Raw genomic sequence first — 6,934 nt, 5'->3', positions numbered from 1 at the left:
AAACTCTTTGTTGTCACAGAGTTGAAAACTACACACAGAACTAGGTACTTTACAAACTCTCTGTGCTTAATGAAGGGTAGCACTTGTTAAGTGGAAACTAACTTTTCACACATTCCAGCAGATGCCTGAAGAGATCCCTATGTAATTGGCCATTTAACCTCATTTCATGCAGTAGCAGTTTTCCAAAACTACACTCATCACAATTCCACAGAATTTATGGAAGGGCTCCCCACTTGATGCTAGCTGTGATGACTACATAAGACTGTTAAATACCAAAGATGTTTATAGGCTTACTATCTGTTTAATTGGCACACCGGCCTTTGCAGCCCATACCTACTTCAATATGAAAAAATTGACCTGTATTTATACAAAAGCATAAATAAGAATTCAAATGTTATAGATCTCCTAAATCAGGAGGAAGAACAGATACAGTAAGAACAACAATCTTGCAAAACACACTGGCCATTGAGTTTGTGTTATTTAAAATGGCCCATAGCTCTGAGAAATGTGCTGGTTTAATCTATTTTACAATTCCCTGTGAGAAAAAGTTATTGTGGAAGACTTAAGGGATTTGACAAAGTGAGTTACAGAACAAGCCCCATAAATTGGATCGCTTATCCCTTGTGGTTACCTAGGACAAACTAGTCGCAAAATTTGTCGCAGGATGTCTAGCTCTTCTGGTTGGTCTTATCTATTTTCAGTAATTATTTCCAAACCAGTGTAGATAGATAAATAAATCCAACCCCTTTGAGTGCCATTGCCTCTTCTATTTCTCTAAGCAGTAGCTTGACCATAAGTTGAAAAGATTCCTGTGCTCAGGCTTTTAACAATAAATCAGCTTAATTAAAACTTATGTTTTGCCAAAAAGAAGAAATAGATGTCCAAAAACTCACAGCTGACTATCAAGAGTGCAGAGAGCCTGCAATATGCTGATGTTCTTCCAGACTATGATTGTCACTCCTCCTCACTTCCCTGGTGTTGTATCTTGAAATGGCTACCTTGTATTTCCTGTAGATAGTTTGTTCCGTCTTCCAGCGCTGTCTGAGCTAAAGCAGGAAGTCGCTCCTGATTGGCTCAGACGCGGCTGGCTCTTGCTTTGGCGGGAGCCGCAAAAGTATAAATGAAGCGGTTTCTCCAAGCAGAGTCAGTCGGTACTAGCTGAATTGTCACTTGCATTGCTGAGCTGTCACTTGTTCTCTGAGCTGAATAAAAAAGTACCGATTTGTTTGAACCCTGTCTGTGGGTCTACTTCACTGGCGACGACGGACGGAAGAAACCTCGCGTGCAACATGAGCAACGTCCAGATCGGCCGGGCTCCAGAATTCTTCGACCCCGAAAAAACGTCCTGGGACGAATACCGGGCTACCTTCGAGATTTTCCTCGAGGCGGCAGGAATACAGGACGCCGACGCCGATCGCAGACGGGCTATTTTCTTAAATTACTGCGGCCCAGAAATCCGTGGCCTTGCCCAGACTCTCACCGACCCGCAGCCAGCAAGAACCGTCGCTTGGGACGTCCTACAAGCCAAGCTAGCGAGCCACTTCAAGCCGACCAAACCAGCCATGGTTTTTCGGCATCAGTTCTCCATGATGGCTCAGAAGGAAACAGAATCAATCAACCAGTTTACAACGCGACTTCGGACGGTACTTGCACAATGCAAGTTTAAAGATCCGGAAGCTCGCCTCACCGATGCCTTGGTTTTCGGCATGAGAAGCGCCACGGTGAGGAACAAACTCCTCACCGAAGACGAACCGACTCTACAAACCGTGATTAAACTAGTGCAAACCGCAGAAGCCGCCGACGCAGCGGCTAAGGAATTAAAAGAACACGGAAGGCGAGAACTCATCGCCAAGATTGACTCCGCGTCTCCCCGCGCCGAGGGATCAGACGACCTCAGCCAACCAGCTCACAACGTGGACAACTGCTTCCTGGTACAAGACCAGCCAAGACACCACAGAGCTACTCACCCCCCAGCCCCCTGCGCCAGCTGCCGAGGGAACCACCAGCGCCATCGATGCCCCTTCCGGGACGCCACATGCCACCGCTGCAACCGTCGAGGCCACATCGCCATCGCATGCAGAGCATCGGCACCAGAGGAAACATTCTCCACACCGCGCCACCAACAGCCACAAAACCAAACGCCCCAGCCGCGAGAAAACCGACCGTTCCGCTATTCGGGTCAAAGGAACTACTCAGCCGCTAACCGCGACTACTCAAGAGGTAACACTCAATTTTCCGTGAATAACACGGCAACCAAAAAAGGGGGCAAAATTGTTATCTCACTGTTACTTAACAACCAACCATGCTCGATGGAGCTTGATACAGGGTCTAAGTATACCATTATGCCATGGGAGAAGTTTAAACTGTACATGCCTAACCTGTCTAAATCTGATCTAAGGCAAACCTCTTTAGTAATCAGAGATTTTCAAGGGGGGGTAATCTCGGTCCTGGGAACAGCAAATGTACCTATTGTATTCAAGAATGTCAAATGTACCCTACCCATGCTCATTGTCACAGGGGCTAAGCATTCTCTCCTGGGTTTGGCTTGGATGGAACCTTTGGGGATTGAAATTTCTGGTGTTTGTACTGTAAACTGTGATAATATGCCTAACTTCGTGCAAGAGTTCCCTGAAGTGTTCAGCCCCACCTTGGGATTGTATAAGGGGCCCCCTATATCATTTTCTATTGACCCCAAGGTCCCACCAGTCCGGCTCAAACCTCGCAGGGTACCCCTCCCGCTTCTCCCCAAGCTAGACCTGCAGCTAGATAAACTTATAAGCCAAGGTATTTTGGTCCCTGTGGAACAAGGGCCATGGGAAACGCCCATAGTTACGCCTCTAAAGCCAGATGGTTCTTTAAGGGTTTGCGCTGACTATAAATCCACCCTTAATAAGGCTCTCCAACATCACCCCTACCCCATCCCGGTGGTACAACAACTCCTACACTCCCTGGGGGAAGGGAAAAGGTTTGCAAAAATCGACCTCGCGCAGGCTTACCAGCAGCTTCCGGTCGATGAACAAACAGCAAACGCACAAACGATTGTAACACACAGGGGGGCTTTCAAATGCACAAGGTTACAGTTTGGGGTAAGCATAGCCCCAGGGATATTCCAGAGTATTATGGAACGCCTATTGTCAGGGGTAAATGGGGCCATCCCATATTTTGATGACATCTTAATTGCAGGGGAAAACCAAGAACAAGTAAACAAAAGAATAAGGGAAGTACTTAAGAGGTTACTGGATAAAGGCTTAAGGATCAAGCCTGACAAATGTGTCTGGGGAACCAACAGTATAGAATTCCTGGGATATAAAGTGGACAAAGAAGGTATCCACCCCACAACAGAGAAACTGAGGGCCATTAGGGAAGCCCCAGAGCCACAAGATAAGAATGAACTGCAGGCATTTTTAGGCCTCCTTAATTTTTATTCCGTTTTTTTGAAGCAGAAGGCAACAGTAGCAGAGCCTCTACATCGTTTACTCCAGAAGGAAACCCGTTGGACCTGGGGGGAAACTGAACGTGAAGCCTTTTTCCAAGTAAAGCAATTATTAACTTCTAAAAGTGTGGTAGTCCAATACAGTACTTCACTACCCATTAGGCTCACGTGCGACGCTTCACCGTACGGCGTAGGAGGAGTCCTAGCTCACGTTCTGCCTAATAATACAGAGGCCCCAATCGCATTCTTTTCCAGAACCATGACCAGCACAGAGAGGAATTATAGCCAGTTAGATAAAGAGGCTCTAGCTTTAGTGGCAGGGGTGAAGAAATTTCACAATTACATTTTTGGAAGAAGTTTTGAATTGGTTACAGACCACAAGCCCTTACTAGGCCTGCTAGCCCCCAACAAGCCCACTCCACCATTTATGTCTCCAAGACTGATCAGGTGGGCCCTTTTCCTCTCAGGGTACCAGTATGAACTCACCCACAAGGGGGGGAAGGAAATCAATCATGCAGATGGCCTCAGTAGGTGCCCCATAACAGACTTAGTGGAGGACCCTGCTCCTTCCATGGATGTATTAATGATAGAGCTCGAGGATAACCCACTAACCACGGCCAAAGAGGTAGCTGCACACACGCAGCAAGATCAAATCCTTAAACAAGTGGTCAACTGTGTACTTAAGGGATGGCAAAATGACTCTGTGAAACCTGAATTGTGTGATTTCAAAACCAAAAGACTTGAGTTATCATATGTAAAGGGTTGCCTGCTGTGGGGAGATAGAGTGATCATCCCCAAAAGCCTAAGGGTAAAGGTACTCAAAATGTTACATGTGGGCCATCCTGGGATTGTCAGGATGAAGAGCCTAGCAAGAGGGCATTTATGGTGGCCAGGTTTGGATGCTGATATTGAAAACTGGGTATCAAAGTGTGACCCATGCCAAGAATCACGGCCCAATCCCCCCAAAACAACTCCAGCAGAGTGGGAGCAGCCTGCTGGGCCTTGGTCAAGAATCCACATTGACTTTGCTGGTCCAGTGGGATCCCAGTATTTCCTAATAGTGGTTGATGCGTTCTCCAAATGGGTGGAAATAATAGCAATGAACAACATAACCACAAGTGCCACCATCAAGGTATTGAGTAGACTGTTTGCCACCCATGGTTGCCCGGATATCTTAGTGTCTGACAATGGGCCACAGCTAACAGCCAGGCAATTCGAATTGTTCCTAGACGGCCTAGGGGTCAGGCATGCCCTCATCTCGCCTTACTCGCCATGGGCTAATGGCTTGGCAGAACGTTACGTTCGTGTGGCAAAGGAGGCATTGCGCAGGTCACGCCCTGGGGATGTACAACAAAACTTGGACCAATTCTTGCTCACCCAACACATCACCCCTAACTCTCACACACATGTAAGCCCTGCAGAGTTATTAATGGGAAGAAAATTAAGGTCACCACTAGATAGGTTGAACCCAAGATTCTGTGTTAATAATCAAATGTTTGTAAAACCTGAAAGAGAAATGTACTTGGGACAAAATGTATATGTAAAAAATTTTGATGGAGGTGTAAACTGGATGAAGGGAATTGTTGTTAAACAAAATGCACCAAAGACTTATATGGTAAAACTAGAGGATGGTCGACTGTGGAAACGACACATCGACCACATTCGGAAACGAACAGAAAATCCTTTGCCACAAACCGCTGACATGGACTCTCCCCCTTCAACAGACTTTAACACATTGCCCGAATTAAGAGACACGCAAAGGAACTTATCGGGCCAGGGAGAGCCATCCAGCGACGCCGAGCCATCCTCCTCCTCCGAGGTCCTCGTTGGGCCCGCCAGGCCAAGTCCACTGCACCGGGAGAACAACGGCGAGCCATCCTCCACAGTCGGTGTCGAAGGAGAAATTGAACTGCGCAGGTCAGAGCGAGCTTCACGGAGACCCCACCGATTGGACGACTTTATCACATGGCAATCGTGATGGATGTGTCCAACTATGAGGGGAGGGGTGTTGTATCTTGAAATGGCTACCTTGTATTTCCTGTAGATAGTTTGTTCCGTCTTCCAGCGCTGTCTGAGCTAAAGCAGGAAGTCGCTCCTGATTGGCTCAGACGCGGCTGGCTCTTGCTTTGGCGAGAGCCGCAAAAGTATAAATGAAGCGGTTTCTCCAAGCAGAGTCAGTCGGTACTAGCTGAATTGTCACTTGCATTGCTGAGCTGTCACTTGTTCTCTGAGCTGAATAAAAAAGTACCGATTTGTTTGAACCCTGTCTGTGGGTCTACTTCACCTGGGGTCACAGTTAATGCCACACCTGAAACCCATCTTTATCCAGAGGAGTATACCCACTCGGGTCCCAGCCAGGTCTCAGTCACACATGCCAGGGCAACCTCATCTGAGAGTAAATGCCAGATAAGGGGAGCTTTATTTACAATTGACCTGGCATTGACTAGCAGCAACCTGAGCCCAGGGTCCGGATTTTGCCTATCACCAGCCCCAAGGTTTGACCTAGATGGTACTGAGAGGCTGGAAAAAGAAATCACTTTTAGGCAGAAAATCCTAGTTTCCCGTGAGCGGCCTACCCCTGGCTCAGCTAATTAAATCACAAGGCCACAAATATAAAAAAGTCCCTCCCCCTTCCACCGGAGAGTATCCTCTCTCCTGTAAATTCTTTTTGTTATAAATAGTTCTATATAAAGAGGGAAAAATAATTCCTGGGCTGGTATAAGGAGTTATATATATGTATGATATGTTTGTGTGTATGCTTTTTTATATACTGGGGTTTTTAGGCTTTTTAATGTAAAATTGCTATTTTAAACTTTAATATTAGATTTGTTACTGTATATTGTTTTTATCATTGCTGTGAGCCGCCCCAAGTCAGTGGAGAGGGGCGGCATACAAATAGATAGATAGATAGATAGATAGATAGATAGATAGATAGATAGATAGATAGATAGATAAATGTCTAGCATAGACAATATATTTTTTGTTCATATTTCCTAGGATAGAAATTAATTTAATTAAAGCAGCAATTAATTTAATTAAAGCAGTCTTTAAAAAAGGACGTAGGCATAATGCTAGAATCACAAAAGTTCTCTATTTGTGGATAATAGTTAATAATAATTTATATTGATATCCTCAAGATTATTAGGGCCTCACTCTTCAATCTTTGGGGGCTGTAACCAAGATGTTAATCCCTGGGCCCTTCTCAGGGACAAGAGATTGCTGGTCAATTTTGTTTTTATTTTTCACTGTCAGCTCTCTCCTGCCAGCTCAGTCATCTCCATCCAATCACGCTTCTTGCATTCTCCAGCATTCTCCAGTGTTCTCCAGTGATGCCTCTGTCGATCACTCTCACCAGGGGGGAGTGGAGGATCCCTTACAGGGTAGTGCTGAGGATTTTAATAAGTTTTTTTGCTGATAAAGTCATTCAGGATCTGGACTTGGAATGCAGTTTTGACTGACAATGAGTCAGTCGAGGAGACAGGGACTCATCTTAGTCCAGTT

Source organism: Erythrolamprus reginae, chromosome 4 (assembly GCF_031021105.1).
Source record: "Erythrolamprus reginae isolate rEryReg1 chromosome 4, rEryReg1.hap1, whole genome shotgun sequence".
Taxonomy (NCBI): Eukaryota; Metazoa; Chordata; class Lepidosauria; order Squamata; family Dipsadidae; genus Erythrolamprus; species Erythrolamprus reginae.
Note: the sequence above shows the minus strand (reverse complement) of the source record.